Consider the following 16,426-nt stretch of genomic DNA (forward strand, 5'->3'; position numbering starts at 1 on the left):
TCTTTGATGCACAGAAGTGTTAATTTTGAGGAGCTCCCATTTATTTATTTATTTCTTCAGTGCTCTTGCTTTAGGTTTAAGGTCCATAAAACCGCCTCCAATTGTAAGTTTCATAAGATATCTCCCTACATTTTCCTCTAACTGTTTTACGGTCTTAGACATAATGTTTAGATCTTTGATCCATTTTGAGTTAACTTTTGTATAGGGTGTGAGATGTGGGTCCTCTTTCATTCTTTTGCATATGGATATCCAGTTCTCTAGGCACCATTTATTGAAGAGACTGTTCTGTCCCAAATGAGTTGGTTTGACTGCCTTATCAAAGATCAAATGTCCAGAGATGACAGGGTATATATCTGAGCACTCTATTCGATTCATTGGTCAATGTATCTATCTTTATGCCAGTACCATGCTGTTTTGACCACTGTGGCTTCATAATATGCCTTAAAGTCTGGCAGTGTGAGACCTCCAGCTTTGTTTTTTTTTCTCAAGATACTTTTAGCAATTCGGGGCACCCTGCCCTTCCAGATAAATTTGTTTATTGGTTTTTCTATTTCTGAAAAGTAAGTTGTTGGGGTTTTGATTGGTATTGCGTTGAATCTGTAAATCAATTTAGGTAGAATTGACATCTTAACTATATTTAGTCTCCCAATCCATGAACATGGTATGCCCTTCCATCTATTTAGGTCTTCTGTGATTTCTTTTAACAGTTTTTTTGTAGTTTTCTTTGTATAGGATTTTGTCTCTTTAGTTAAATTTATTCCTAGGTATTTTATTCTTTTAGTTGCAATTGTAAATGGAATTTGTTTCTTGATTTCCCCCTCAGATTGTTCATTACTAGTGTATAGAAACACTACAGATTTTTAAATGTTGATCTTGTAACCTGCCACTTTGCTGTACTCATTTATTAGCTCTAGTAGTTTTGCTGTAGATTTTTCAGGGTTTTTGGTGTATAGTATCATATCATCTGCAAACAGTGATAGTTTTACTTCTTCCTTTCCAATTTTGATGCCTCGTATTTCTTTTTCTTGTCTAATTGCTCTGGCTAGAACCTCCAACACGATATTGAATAACACTGGTGATAGTGGACATCCTTGTCTTGTTCCTGATCTTAGGGGGAAAGTTTTCAGTTTTTCCCCATTGAGGATGATATTAGTTGTGGGTTTTTCATATATTCCCTTTATTATTTTAAGGAAGTTCCCTTGTATTCCTATCCTTAGAGGTGTTTTCAACAGGAAAGGATGTTGAATCTTGTCAAATGCCCTCTCTGCATCAATTGAGATGATCATGTGATTTTTCTGCTTTGATTTGTTGATATGGTGTATTACATTAATTGATTTTCTTATGTTGATCCATCCTTGCATACCTGGAATGAATCCTACTTGGTCATGATGTATAATTCTTTTAATGTGTTGCTGGATTCAGTTTGCTAGAAGTTTTTTGTTGAGGATTTTTGCATCTATATTCATTAGAAAGATTGGTCTTTAGTTTTCTTTTTTTGTAATATCTTTGCGTGGTTTTGTTATGAGGGGGATGTTGACTTCATAGAATGAATTAGGTAGCTTTCCCTCCACTTTGATTTTTTTGAAGAATTTGAGCAGGGTTGGTACTAATTCTTTCTGGAATGTTTGGTAGAATTCACCTGTGAAGCTGTCTGGTCCTGGACTTTTCTTTTTGGGAAGCTTTTTGATGACTGATTCAATTTCTCTACTTGTGATTGGTTTGTTGAGGTCATCTATTTCTTCTCGAGTCAAAGTTGGTTGTTCATGCCTTTCTAGGAACCCGTCCATTTCATCTACATTGTTGTATTTATTAGTATAAAGTTGTTCATAGTATCCTGTTATTACCTCCTTTATTTCTGTGAGGTAGTGGTTATGTCTCCTCTTCCATTTCTGATCTTATTTATTTGTGTCCTCTCTCTTCTTCTTTTTGTCAATCTTGCTAAGGGCCCATCAATCTTATTGATTTTCTTATAGAACCAACTTCTGGTTTTATTGATTTTCTCAATTGTTTTCATGTTCTCAATTTCATTTATTTCTGCTCTAATCTTTGTTATTTCTTCCCTTTAGCTTGCTTTGGGGTTAGTTTGCTGTTCTTTCTCCAGGTCTTCCAAGTGGACAATTAATTCCTGGATTTTTGTCCTTTCTTCTTTTTTGATATAGGCATTTAGGGCAATAAATTTCCCTCTTAGCACTGCCTTTGCTGCATCCCATAAGTTTTGATATGTTGTGTTTTCATTTTCATTCGCCTCGGATATTTACTGATTTCTCTTGTAATTTCTTCCTTGGCCCACTGGTTGTTTAAGAGTGTGTTGTTGAGCCTCCACATATTTGTGAATTTTCTGGCACTCTGCCTATTATTGATTTCCAACTTTATTCCCTTATGACCTGAGAAAGTGTTGTGTATGATTTCAATCTTTTAAAATTTGTTGAGACTTGCTTTGTGACCCAGCATATGGTCTATCTTTTAGAATGATCCATGAGCACTTGAGAAAAAGGTGTATCCTGCTGTTGTGGGGTGTAATATCCTATAGATATCTGTTAAGTCTCGCTCATTTATTGTAATATTCAAATTCTCTGTTTCTTTATTGATCCTCTGTCTAGATGTTCTGTCCATTGATGAGAGTGGGGAATTGAAGTCTCCAACTATTATGGTAGATGTTTCCTATTTCCCTTTTCAGTGTTTGCAGTGTTTTCCTCACGTATTTTGGGGCATTCTCGTTTGGTGCATAAATATTTATGATTGTTATGTCTTCTTGTTGAATTGTTCCTTTTATTCGTAGATAGTATTCTTCTTTGTCTCTTTTAACTGTTTTACATTTGAAGTCTAATTTGTTGGATATTAGTATAGCTACTCCTGCTCTTTTCTGGTTGTTATTTGCATGAAATATCTTTTCCCAACCTTTTACTTTCAACCTGTGTTTATCTTTTTGTTTAAGGTGTGTTTCTTGTATACAGCATATAGGAGCATCCTGTTTTTTAATCCATTCTACCAGTCTATTTTTTTTTGATTGGGGAGTTCAATCCATTAACATTTTGGTATTACTGTTTGGGTAGTACTTTCCTCTACCATTTTGCCTTTTGTATTTTATATGTCATATCTAATTTTCCTTCTTTCTACACTCTTTTCCACACCTCTCTCTTCTGTCTTTTCATATGTCTCTAGTGTTCCCTTTAGTATTTCTTACAGAGCTGGTCTCTTGGTCACAAATTCTCTCAGTGACTTTTTGTCTGAAAATGTTTTAATTTCTCCCTCATTTTTGAAGGACAATTTTGCTGCATATAGAAGTCTTGGTTGGCAGTTTTTCTCTTTTAGTAATTTAAATATATCATCCCCACTGTCTTCTCACCTCCACGGTTTCTGCTGAGAAATCTACAAATAGTCTTATTAGGTTCCCCTTGTATGTGATGGATTGCTTTTCTCTTGCTGCTTTCAAGATCCTCTCTTTCTCTTTGACCTCTGATATTCTGACTAGTAAATGTCTTGGAGAATGTCTATTTGGATATATTCTCTTTGGGGTGTGCTGCACTTCTTGGATCTTTAATTTTAAGTCTTTCATAAGAGTTGGGAAATTTTCAGTGATAATTTCTTCCGTTAGTTTTTCTCCTCCTTTTCCCTTCTCTTCTCCTTCCAGGACCCTCACAACATGTATATTTGTGCGCTTTATAGTATCATTCGATTCCCTGAGTCCCTGCTCATATTTTTCCATTCTTTCCCCTATAGTTTCTGTTTCTTTTTGATTTCAGATGTTCCATCCTCCAGTTCACTAATCCCAACCTCTGTCTCTTGAAATCTACCATTGTAGGTTTTCGTTGTTTTTTTCATCTCTTCTACTGTATCTTTCATTCCCATAAGTTCTGTGATTTGTTTTTTCAGACTTCCCATTTCTTGTTTTTGTTCATTCCTTGCCTTCTTCATATCCTCCCTAATTCATTGATTTGGTTTTTGATGAGGTTTTCCATTTCTGTTCGTATATTCTGAATTAATTGTTTCAGCTACTGTATCTCATTTGTACTATTGGTTTGTTCCTTTGACTGGGCCATATCTTCAATTTTCCTGGTGTGATTTGTTATTTTTTGCTGGCATCTAGACATTTAATTACCTTAATCAGTTTATTCTGGTGATTGCTTTCACTTATCTTACCTAGGGTTTTCTTGCTAGATGAATTTGTTGTCTATCTGTCCTTTGACCTTCAGTTCAGCTTTTTCTGGGCCTCTAGCTTAAGTTTTGTTTAAGAGAGAGTAATTTTTCAGTTCTTGTTTTCTTGTTTCTTGTCCTGCTTGTATGGTGCCTTTTCCCTCCCCACCCTTAGGAGGGTCTACATAGGTATTACAGACTCCAGCCGTGTTTTCCCAGACTAAACTGGCCTCCTATCAGGGGGAAGGAGTCACCTGTGTCAGTTTTCCTTGCGGGTGAGACCCAGTAGGTTGAAAGACTTTCCTGTGAAGTCTCTGCGCTCTGTTTTTCTTATCCTGCCCAGTATGTGGCACTTGTCTGCCTGTGGGTCCCACCAGCAAAAGATGTTGTGGCTCCTTTAACTTTGGAAGTCTCTCCCTGCTGAGGGCATGGTGGAGACAGAGGAGACGTTGTAGGCTGGTTTTAACAGCTTCAAATTTCCAAGCCCTGGGGTCTGAATTCCTTGATGGAGGGTTTCCACCTGAGTTGGGCTTCACCTCCATTTCGTCCCCTTTCCTTTTTTTAAGTTAGCCCAATAAGCACCCTCCACCTTGACCCATTTTGCCTGAGCTGAGGGCCTATTTTTAGTAGTCAGAATTTGTTTATTAATGCCACAATTGGTGTTCGGTTGGACTCAGTCCTTGCTACTGTTAGAGTGTCTTTCCTTTCCCTCCGGGAAGCCACATGTGGGGTATGGATGCCAGGTGCTTGCCGCCATGGCTTGGGGAACTCACGGTTCCAGAGACTTGCAGCCAGTCCCGCTTGTCCAGATTGGGGTATGCTGTGTGTCCGGTCACTATCATGGCTCCAGGAGCTGTTCTGTAATGTTTCTGGTTATTTTTTAGTTGTTCTGGAGGATGAACTAAAATGTGCACATTCCTAAGCCACCACCTTGCCTCCTTGTTTTATTGTTTTTTATTTAGAAATTAGGTATGGTTTAAGGTGATGTGTATAGCTGCCAAGTTGACAAGGGGTGGACGGTCATGGTCAGGTTCACTTGTCAGCTTTGCCGGGTTGTGGTACCTGTTTGTATGGTTGGGCAAGTGCTGGCCTGTCTGTTGTGATGAGGACATTTCATAGTATTAAATCATGATCACATTGGCTACATCCACAGATCATTCCATTTCTAATCAGCCAAGGGGATCGTCTTCTGCAATGAGTGATGCCCAATCTAATCACTGGAAGCCTTTTAAGGAGGATGCAAAAGAGGTTCTCTTCCTGTTTTGGCCAGCAAGCCTCTCCTGTGGAGTTCATACAGACCCTCCATTGGAATCATTAGCTTCCCAGCCTGCCCTATGGATTTTGGACTCTATGTTCCCACAGTTACTTTAGAAACTTTTATAAATTTTATATTTATGAATATTTCCCATTGACTCTGTTTCTCTAGAGAACCCTCACTAATACATGGAGGTAGTTACACATTAATTTGGATGAATGGCTGTTGTTAGCATTATGATGGAATGGAAAACGTGTACTCTATCATTCATGTCCATTAGTTGAAGTGTAAAAAATTACTCTTAAATATGACCCAGTTAATTAAAGGCCAGCTCCATAACTCTGGGCTCTAAATTATTTTTTACTACTTTACCCCCAGTATCTAAGAAGATGGGAAATAGTAAGTTCTCAATATATTTACATCATGGATGAATTAATGAATTTAATTAATGGCTCACCTGTTATAGGGTTCTTTGTTTAATGTTCATTTATGAGAACTTTTAAGTGAATACCCATCTTTCACTTTCCCTACATATAGCTCTGTGTAAACACTTATGTAGCTTCAACTTTTCTGAGTCTTATCCTGGGAATATGGCTTTTACCTTAGAGTAAGCTGTGAGTTATGTGTTATGTGAAATAATAAAAAAATCTCCCTGTGAGTGGAGCTTTACCAGGAGCTGTGAGATAGATATCCATCTCTCTAGGGATGGGTCCTTTGAGGCCCTTTAAGCCCAATGCCCCTCTGGTGGTTGTGAGGCTGCACCATTTCATGTTTACTGTGGTTGTGAGGCTGCTGGTTTTCAAGACTACTGCAGGCCTGGAGATGGCGATAGAAGCAGGTCAAGTTAAAACTCCACAATCCACTTATATTTCTAAGGTCCGCAGTTTTTCTTGAGTCAACGTTCTTCAGATTGTTGTAAACCTTTGAGTAAATTCTGGGGGTTTGTAAAGGTTTATTACAATAAAATTGCCAGTAGTTTTATTGTTTCTGTGGAAAATTGAATTTTGAGAGATCCTCACATCACTGTTGTGGAGGTCCTGCCTCATCAGGACTTTCTATTTTTGCAAAATAATCTCCTATGATGCAATGAAAAAATTTTTCTGATAAATACCCTGTTTCAGTTTGTTAAAGCTGCCAGAAGACAATATACCAGAAATGGATTGGCTTTTTCATTGGGACTTTATTAGGTTACAAATTTACAGTTCTAAGGCCATGAAAATGTCCAAATTAAGGCATCAAGAGTAAGATATATTCTCTGAGGAAAGGCTGATGACATCTGTGGTTCTTCTGCTATGTAGGAAGGCACATGGTGATACCTGATGGTCCTTCTCAACTGGTTCTGGTTTTAGTGGATGTCTCCAATTGTCTCTGGGCATTTCTCTCTAATCTGTCTTGTTTTTACTGCCTTCTAACCTCTTCACAAAGGGCTCCATTGAAGAATTAAGACTTACCTTGAATGGGCTAGGTCACATCTCAATTGAAGTAACCTAAGCAAAAGGTCACACCCACAAAGACTGCCCCCACAAGAATGGTTTAAAAGAACATAGTCTTTTAACCTTGGGTGCATAACATATTCAAACCAGAAACCTGAGTCTTGTATCTGCCCACATTATCTCCACAATTATGTTAAATATTTCAAGGAAAAGAAAAATGAGAAGGCTTCTACATGGCTGTTAATATCATACAAATATTTCATTGTCAGTGTCTTGGGATGGATCTGTCCTGTTTGAGACAGCCAGAAATTTTTGGTTTAAGAAGTGAATAACCAGATTCTTTGAAGAAAAGGAAACAGAGCAGTAATTTGTTTTTTTCTTTCTCAATTTAAGAGCAGAAACTTGGTGCTCTGGGATCTCGAAGCAGCAATATCATGGGGCTGAGTGTGGGATAGCATCCTACCAAAAACGTGGTATTGTGCTGCAGCCAAGGACGAGATTTGGAAAAAACAGTATCGTACTTTGTAAGAATAGAATTGGTGAAGTAAAACAGAATGAAGGTGCTTTCCAGGAGCAAGATGGTTTGAGTGGCTTGGGCCTCAGGGGAGAATCTGTGGGAGATGCTTAGGGTGTGAATATACTTCATTCTCTGGTGGTGTCTGTGTAGGAGAAGTACCATGTGAACACTGGCACCAAGCATGAGGCCCATGAACACAACATCAGGGAGAATCATTAGAATGGTATATTTTATAGAGGAAGATGTGTCAGGATTTTTGGAAGAGCACAAACCATAATTCCTAATCTTTGTGGAATTGTGGAAGTGATTAGGGGCCTCTAACTGCATAGGAACAAAGATGTTTAGCAGCAGGTTGGAGATCCAGCACAGAAGGCAGGAGGAACTGATGTTCTTCCAAGCTCTGTCTTTGAGCCTCATCCACCCACCAGCTCTGGGGCTGATGGTAATAGCCTGAAAATTGCTCAAGAGACAAGTTGTGCAGAGGGAAAGGCCCCGGACCAATCTGTGGATGTAATAGACAAGTTTACACCCGGTGTTGTCAAGGATGTGTGTCACTCCCCAGATAAATATCATCTGGGGGATCCCCTTGAAGAAAAGAACCTAAAAGTTGGCCACAGCCAGGTTGGCAAGAATCAGGTGCATGGGCCTCAGTGCGTGTCCAGTGTTTAAAGGGGAGGCATAAGTGAAGAGAAGGAAGGTATCTCCCAGGATGCCAATCCCAGTCTGGACCAGGAAAAGTAGTCTCAGGATCAAGTTTCCAAAAGTCATTCCCATGAGTACATAGGAAGGAGATGTTCAGGAAAGAACCTGAAGGTCCTAGAATTAGAATTTGGAATGTTCACAAATTTGTTCGAATATTCTCAGTCCAGATGGAAACTCCTAGGTCCCTACTACTTCCCTTTTTCTGGGGACAGCAATCATATTTTTGTTAAGGAGGCTCCACATTAGTGAGCTCAACATTGCCACACAGAGTAGTCCTCTTGGAGCATTTCTACTTGGGCTTATTTTGTCATGCAGAATGGTTCTGTATTTCATCTATTTCCCAAATACTTTGGTGTGTATGTTGTGAACATATGCCTCAAGGTAAAGTCTTATCTTTCATTCCACACATTTTTCTTGTATATCCACTATATACAAGAATGTTATCAATCCTGGGATATGCAGAGATTAATTGAGGTTGATCTTTTTTCCAAAGGGCTCAGAGCTTAGTTTGGGAAATATATATAAAATATGATAACCATGAAATATAAATCATACCATGATATAAGTTATTGTGGAAATATTTATCAGAGAGTCTTGCACTCAGTGGTTCTCTGGTAAGATATAGAAAATTTTGTTGTTTCTATTAATTAGAAAAAAATTTCTCACAAAGTATTGAACTCACACATGTGTATCACAAGGGTAAAATAATAGAACAAATACAGAGGCAAAAATTAAACTCTGATGTCTCATATTTCTAGTCTTACTCCTTTGAGATAATTATATATCACAGGTGTACTTTATTCCAAAATATTCTTCATGTTGTTGCAAAATGTGTGTGTGGTGGGAGCGGGTTAGGATCAATAATAAATATAGGATTAAATGTGCTACTTATATTTGAAAATGTAAGGCATTCTTCATAACTCATGGGCCCAAAAAGAGCTAATACTGGAAACATGGTATTAAAATTAATGAGTTTTTCTTTCATAGTTTTGGAGGCTAGAAGATTGACATCAAGGTATCAGCATGACTGTACTCTCTTTAAAGTATCCAGAGTGGAATCCTTCCTACCTTGGCTCCTGAAATACTTGGCATTCCTTGGCTTTTATTTTATTTTTTGTAAACTGTATGGTGAGGATCACATTTCATTCTTTTTCCATGTGAGTATCTTGCTATTGCAGTACCATTTGGTGAATTTTTAAATTTTATTTTTGAAAGTACATGGGTCAGGAATCAAACTCTGGTCTCCTGTATGGCAGGTGAGAATTCTACCACTGAACTACACTTGCACACCCATTCTTGAGCTTTTTGTTCCATCATTCCAATCTCTGTGTCAATCTTCATATGGCTTCTTTCTCTGCTTGTGTCTCTGTGCATCTTCTTCTCTTCATAAGAAGTCTATTTACAAAACCAATCAAAATGTACATTTCTTGAGATAAATTTAAGAATAAATATAAAATCTGACTGAGGAAAATTTTGATAGATGGAAGGATATTACTTGGTCTAGGATAGGATAACTGAACATTACAAAAATGTAGGTTCCCCATAAGTTAATTGCAACATTTAATGGACAAAGTTAAAATACCAACAATATTTTTTCTTGAACTAGAAAAGTTGATAACTAAAAATGATATGGATAAATAAGATGCAAGAACTCCTAGAAAAAGTATGAAGATAGAGCTTTATGGGGAAATTAGTTCTACTTAATATTAACAGATGCTTCAAGCTTTCTGTAATTAAACTAACGTACTTACAAGTAGACAAACTGCAGTGAAATAGGCACATCTTCAAAGAACCTGTAAATGTTGGTCCCAGGACAAGTCACCATCAGCATTTCCTGGGGATTATTATGATGACCTAACTAACAGAAAGTGCAGTGAGAGGAAAACTTTCTTGACACCAGTGAAATGGGCTTTGTGTCTCAGGAGGGCATTCTCAAGACTGCACCGGGATACTCATATCAGGGACTGTGAAGTAGATACTAAAGTTCCTCTAATTCCTGCTCTCAAAGAAAGTGATTAGATCTGTTGAGATCATGCTAGACCTTGGGCTCAGTGTTTCTTTGGTACAGACCTAGTCTCTTCTTGGGGTTCGGGGTCATCTGCATATTGGGAAAGCTCTGACCCATTCCTGTTCTCACATTCTTGCAGGAGCTCTTGGCACTTCTGCTAGTCTCTCTCACCCTTTGTCTTCCTGAGTTCTCCTAAGGCCATGGCAGCATGGCCAACAGGGACTCCATCTGCCATTTCTGAAGGTGCTTCTACCCTGATTCCTGAGTCCCTTCTCTGAGTAGTGATGCATTTTGTGCAGTTCCACTTCCTCCTTTCCTCCCATGGTATCATGCTAGTAGATTTCCTTAATGTTCTTTTTTTTTTTTATTAATTAAAAAAAGAATTAACAAAACAATTAGAAATCATTTCAATGTACATGTACAATCAGTAATTCTTAATAACATCACATAGTTGCATATTCATCATTTCTTAGTACATTTGCATCGATTTAGAAAAAGAAATAAAAAGACAACAGAATAAGAATTAAAACAATAATAGAAAGAAAAAAAAAACAAAAAAAAACAAAAACAAAAAACCTATACCTCACATGCAGCTTCATTCAGTGTTTTAACATAATTGCATTACAATTGGGTAGTATTGTGCTGTCCATTTCTGAGTTTTTATATCCAGTCCCGTTGTACAGTCTGTATCCCTTCATCTCCAATTATCCCTTCTCTTTTTTTTTTTTAATTAACAGAAAAAAAGAAATTAACCCAACATTTAGAGATCATACCATTCTACACATGCAATCATTAATTGTAATTCTTGTTCAGCCACAGCTGTTAACTGCCTTTTTCTTAACAAATCAGAGTATCCTTGTAAAATATCAAACAGGTTCTGTAACATACAATTAGGAATCCCTGAAGTGGCAGGTAGCAACAATGAAAGCAGAGTAAGTGTCAATTGTGACACATATCCATAGTAAATGACCAAATTTTTAAAAATGAATTAATTGGATTGATTGAAAAGGAATGCAGGAATGAGGATTCTTTATAATTGGCTGTGCATTTTTGGTAATTTTAAATTTATTACATGCTACTTTTATGATATTTTCCCACAATAGTGGTCAAATTCCAATTTGCTTACATGACTGAGCCCAGTTGGGTCCTCTGGGAACTGGCTAGGGACCAAGAGGAGCTTCCTGGGACCTAGACATCTTTATTAAAGTACACCTCCTTCTGGGAGGATAGCCAATCCTCCCAGTTAAAGTGCGCATTTTAACTGTTTCTTGCCAAGGTCATGTGATAGCAACATCAGTTGCATGTAATGGCAACATCAGGTAAACAGAATAGATTCCACAAGTATATTTTTTCCTTGCATTCAGCCCTCAAATCTGATCTGCTCCCAACATAAGCCATGGTTATTTGGTTTAGTTAGATAAATTTAGTTTATACATATGTAGTTTATATAAACACTGGACAAAGCTTTAAAATATTTTAGCTTAACGGAATTTAGGCATTTATATGATTTGAATATTATTTAGCCAGTAATAGATTCATTTATAGCAATATTACTTAGATTAATAGATTAAGCCACCTGGTTTGGAGCAAGGAAAGAAAGTTTTTTGCCAGTATGATGATACCCAGGAGAAAATTAGTATTTTTTATACAGATAATGACATGATAAAAGTTAACATGTTATTTTGATAAAACACAGACTCTTTGCTTTTTACACTGATTATCTAGAAAACATTTTTTACACCTTTTCATTAGAACAGGCTAAGAGTCCAAGAAAACGTTGTCATTTTAGACTCATTAAATCTTTCTTGATTTTGACCATAATTTCCATTTTTACAAACCCTCAGCAATTATTATATTAGTTCAGGCTTTGTCCTACTTTTTTCTCACTTTGTAGCAGTTATTCATTTCATCTTAGGATAAAACTATTCTCTTTTTCCTATTAATAAAAGTACATCTTTTATATTTTTCATACTTAAGTCATTATTTTAAACAAATATTTTACACATAAAATTACCATCAAAATTAAATTAGTTAGAATGTTAAATACTTAAAATACTTTAGTTAATGCATATTTGAAACATCAATATATAGTTTTTAACAAGAATTTTCAGTTTTAAAGTTCTTAAAATATATTTCTTTTTCAAATATGAATAGGTGCTAAACTCATGGCCAGTTTCCAAACTGCTGTTTGTTGAGGATCTAGGTTAACAAAAGGAGATGGGGCTGCCATTCCCATTCATTGTCATAAGACATTATTTGCAGCATTGGTATAAATTTCAGTAGAATAATTATTTAGATTAAACTAAGGTAATTTAACATAACATTTTGAGTCAGAGCTATAATCCTGAATTGCATACCCCTTAGGGGACCAATCCATTATAATTCCATAGGAATTTAAGGGTACTGAATTTTGTTCAGCATGGCATTGTTCTTATTGAATATTTTCTGACTCAAATGTATATGAATTATTATATAAAGGCAGCTCATTAAGAACAAGCTCAGAAATTAATTTTTCTTTACCTTGTTCTGCTAAAGGTGTGGCAAAGAAGTAATTTTTAAAATCTATTATAATAATAGAGCAGTTTTTAGGAATTATAACTGGTGTGGTCAAGCCAGGTTGTAATGACTCCATAGGTTGAATTACAGCAATAACTTTTATCAAATCAGTTAACATTCTCCATTTTCCTTATTTCTTTTTAATAATAAATAGTGGAGAATTCCAGGGACTATGAGATTCTTCTATATGTCCTGCTTTAAACTGTTCTTGAACTAACTGAATTAGAGGCTCTCACTTTGCTATAGATAAGGGCCACTGCTCAACCCACAAAGGCTCATTTGTTTTCCAAGTTAAAGGTATGGATTGGAATGTTATGTCAGTGGTGGGCTCAATTATATATTTGGATAGCTCCAGTACATACTGGATATTGTTTAAAATGGTCTCATATCTGTTTCTTAACTGTTTTCCTACTTTTGCTCAAGTTTGAGGTTTAACTGTATTTTCTTCTGAAAACCATGGGCAACAATCCTGTACATGACAAAGAAAAGTTTCTAACTGAGGCTGAGAAAATGTTGTGTCTCTAGTGGACAGAATAGATTTATAGAGTTTCCTTTCTGCTGAACTTGAATATCCCATGTTTTACACCTAGCTGAAAATATCTCTAATTTGCTCCTTACCCTTTTGTAGCTCTTATTAACTCTTTGTAGTATTTTTAGTGGACATCCCTGGAGCATCTCCTCACTTTATGCTTTAAGAGTTCCCTATCAGATCTCTGTCTGGGCACCAATTGCCGAGTCCAGCTCAATCAACTGTCCAAACAGGGTCAGAATGGGCAGTGGGAGACTGAGAAAAAATACAACACAGAGTTTAAGAGAAAGTGGGGGCTAGGTGGTTCATTGCCTGACTGAACACAATGACCAAATAGAAACAGGAATATCTTCTCCATTTTGTTATGCTCTCTGCAAAGCCTTCATAACCAATTTCCATTGCTTAAGATTTAAAACATTATGGCCTTAAGGTTGAAACCAATAACAATGCTTCTGTACCAAAGAAAAGAGTTCTAGTGACTCTGAAGTCTTCATTGAGACCCCTGCAGTTTTTAACAATTTTAACACACAAACATACTCCTCCAGCCACCTATTATGATTACCCGTTACCCTGATGCTACAAGGAAAATGCTTACTTTTACCAATATGGGTTGCTTTACCAATATGACTCAAGTCCTCTTCTATTGGCTGGACAAATGTTCCTCTAACGGAGACTTTTCCTTGGTTCTTCAATATTGTTTCAGAGTCTTCTTCTTCATGCCCCACATTGGGCACCAGATGTTGCTTTCTATAGGATGGAGTGCGAAGGATATTAAGGAATGATGAGAAAGAGATGGGATCAGGGGATCTGAAGATCAGCGATAATAGACAACAGGCAATTTTATTCTTAACCAGATCCAGCCTATATACTGCAGGGTGATAAAAGGCATGCATGCATTTCCAGAGGGAGCAGAGTGCTTATTTTTCAGTGCTCCCTTCCTTCATACTTAACATAAGCATTTGGGGTAAACATTCTCTTCCTCCAAGACTGCTCTACATAACAATCTCCACAGTTTACTGCCACCACCACCCTGAGGCCAGCTGTTCCCCACAAATTCTGCGGGTCTTGTTTTAACCCTTGCTCCTACACACTGCTATATAACAGAAAAGCCAAGGATTACTGGCAGCCAGCCCCTGAACATCATGGTCTGTTGAAAGAAAGCATCACCTTGATTTTGCACTTCTCCTAGCACAAATCTGTGAGCCAATAAATTCCCATTGTTTAAGCCAATACATTGCATTGTATTTGCTTTGAAAGTCAGAGGAAACTAAAGCACTGCCAAATATTTTTTCCAAATTAGTCATAATATTTTTACCCCTACCAGCAGAATATGTTTCTCCAGATCCTTATCAATTCAAGATGTGGTCAGCCTTTAAAATTTTTGCCATTATAGTTGCTATGTACTAGAATCTCATGTAGTTTTAATTTGCATTTTCCTAACAAGTAATGATTTTGAGCATATTTAGATGTCATTATTTGACATCTGTAAGCCCTTAGTGAAGTATATTTTCAAATCTTATGCCTATTTTTTATCAGGTGGTTTCATTATTATTGTGTTTAAGAGTTCTTTGTATACTTTGGATAAAAGTCCTTTATCAAAGATATGATTTCCAAATACCTTCTCCAATCTGCAGCTTGTCTTATTTATTTATCTTTAATTTTTTTTGGAAGTTCATGGGCCAGGAAATGAAACTGGGTCTCCCGCATGAATTCTACCACTGAAGTACCCTTGCACCCCCTTGTAGCTTGTCTTTTAATTCTCTTACCAGTGTATTTTGAAGAGGAGAAGCAATTAATTTTGATGAGGTTCATCCATCAAAGCTCATCCATATATAAGAAATGCTTGCCTAAGCCAAAGTCACAAGATTTTACTCGATATTTTCTTTCAGACATTTTATAGTTTTAGATTTTTTGTTTAAATCTATTATAAATTTTAATTTTTGTACAAGGTGTGAGGTATAGTTCAAAGCTCACTTTTTTTTCTGCATATGGATATCCAATTGTTTCAGCAGAATTTGTTGAAAACATTATCCTTTCTCCATTGAAATATCTTTCCACCTTTAAAAAATTGATGATATAGCTTCAGTTTCATTGGTCTATTTGTCTATCTTATGCCAATACCATGCTTCCTTGATTATTATTTATTCATAATGAGTCTTGAACTAAGGGATTTTATGTTGTCCAGTTTTATTCTTCCTTGTCAATATTGATTTGACTGTTCTAGTTCATGTGCATTTCCATGTGTGATGGTCATGTGTGTGGTGGTCACCTGAAAACTTGATTAGGTTATGGTGTCCAGTTATTTGGTCAAGGAAGCACTGGCCTGATTATTACTGTGAGGGTATTTTGTGGATTTAAATCATTAGTCAGTTGATTACATCTTTGACTTAATGCATCCACAGTCACCAAAGAGGTTGCTTTCCACAATGAGGGAAATCTTATCTAATCGGTTGAAGTCTTTAAAGGGAGAACTGATGACTCCTTAAAGGGAGAACAGATGACTTTAGCATTCACACACAAAAAAATTCATTGGAATTCCCACTGTAACTTGAACAGTGGCCTTCTACAATATTCCATGCTTTGGATTTGTCTGACTATTGCCTTGCAGTGATTTAAACTAGTTCCTTTATTCTGCACTATTTCTTATGAACTGGAAATTCTTTCTAAGGACTAATTAGATTCAGGTTAAAAACTTTTGACACTATACTTCAGAGCTAGTGTTTCCTTCAATTATATCACATCAGCATATACATAGTATCAATTTGTGCTTTCATTAGTTAAACTAAATTTGCTCCCTTTCTTAAAGTGGTTATTGTCAGTTCCCTTTGTTGAAAAACTCTATTTTTCCCTTTGCAATCAGTAGATAACCTGTGAGGTAAAACTTTGGCAAAGTGTGAATAAGCTATTTTACACAATTTCAGCTAATATTGTATTTAGCATTTATTTATGATCTTTGCCTAAATGCATTATTTCAACAGGTGTTGCACAATAGTGACTTTCTAATTTTAGCATTCTCTATATATTTATTAGAGCTATTGTTTCTTTTTTCCCCTTTATTAGACAAGTTGTGGGTTTAAAGAACAATCATGCATAAAATACATGATTCCCATACACCACATATTTTAGTTTGTAAGCTGCTGAAATGTGATATACCAGAACTGAAATGGTTTTAAAAAGGAGGAATTTGATAAGTTATAAGTGTACAGGTCTTAAGTCTATAAAGTGCCCAAATTAAGCTACCAACAAGAGATTACCTTCACTCAAGAAAGGCTGATGCCATCGAGAACAGCTC

The 16,426-nt window shown here is 36.5% G+C and overlaps 1 protein-coding gene and 1 pseudogene across 1 annotated transcript in view; one reads left to right on the forward strand and one right to left on the reverse strand.

The window, feature by feature from the left end:
• LOC143658291 (uncharacterized) overlaps positions 1-16,426 on the forward strand; it is a 129,958-nt gene that overhangs the window by 98,381 nt on the left and 15,151 nt on the right.
• Positions 7,124-8,107, reverse strand: LOC143660154 (vomeronasal type-1 receptor 1-like; annotated as a pseudogene).

This window comes from Tamandua tetradactyla, chromosome 16 (assembly GCF_023851605.1).
Source record: "Tamandua tetradactyla isolate mTamTet1 chromosome 16, mTamTet1.pri, whole genome shotgun sequence".
In the NCBI taxonomy this organism is placed as follows: domain Eukaryota; kingdom Metazoa; phylum Chordata; class Mammalia; order Pilosa; family Myrmecophagidae; genus Tamandua; species Tamandua tetradactyla.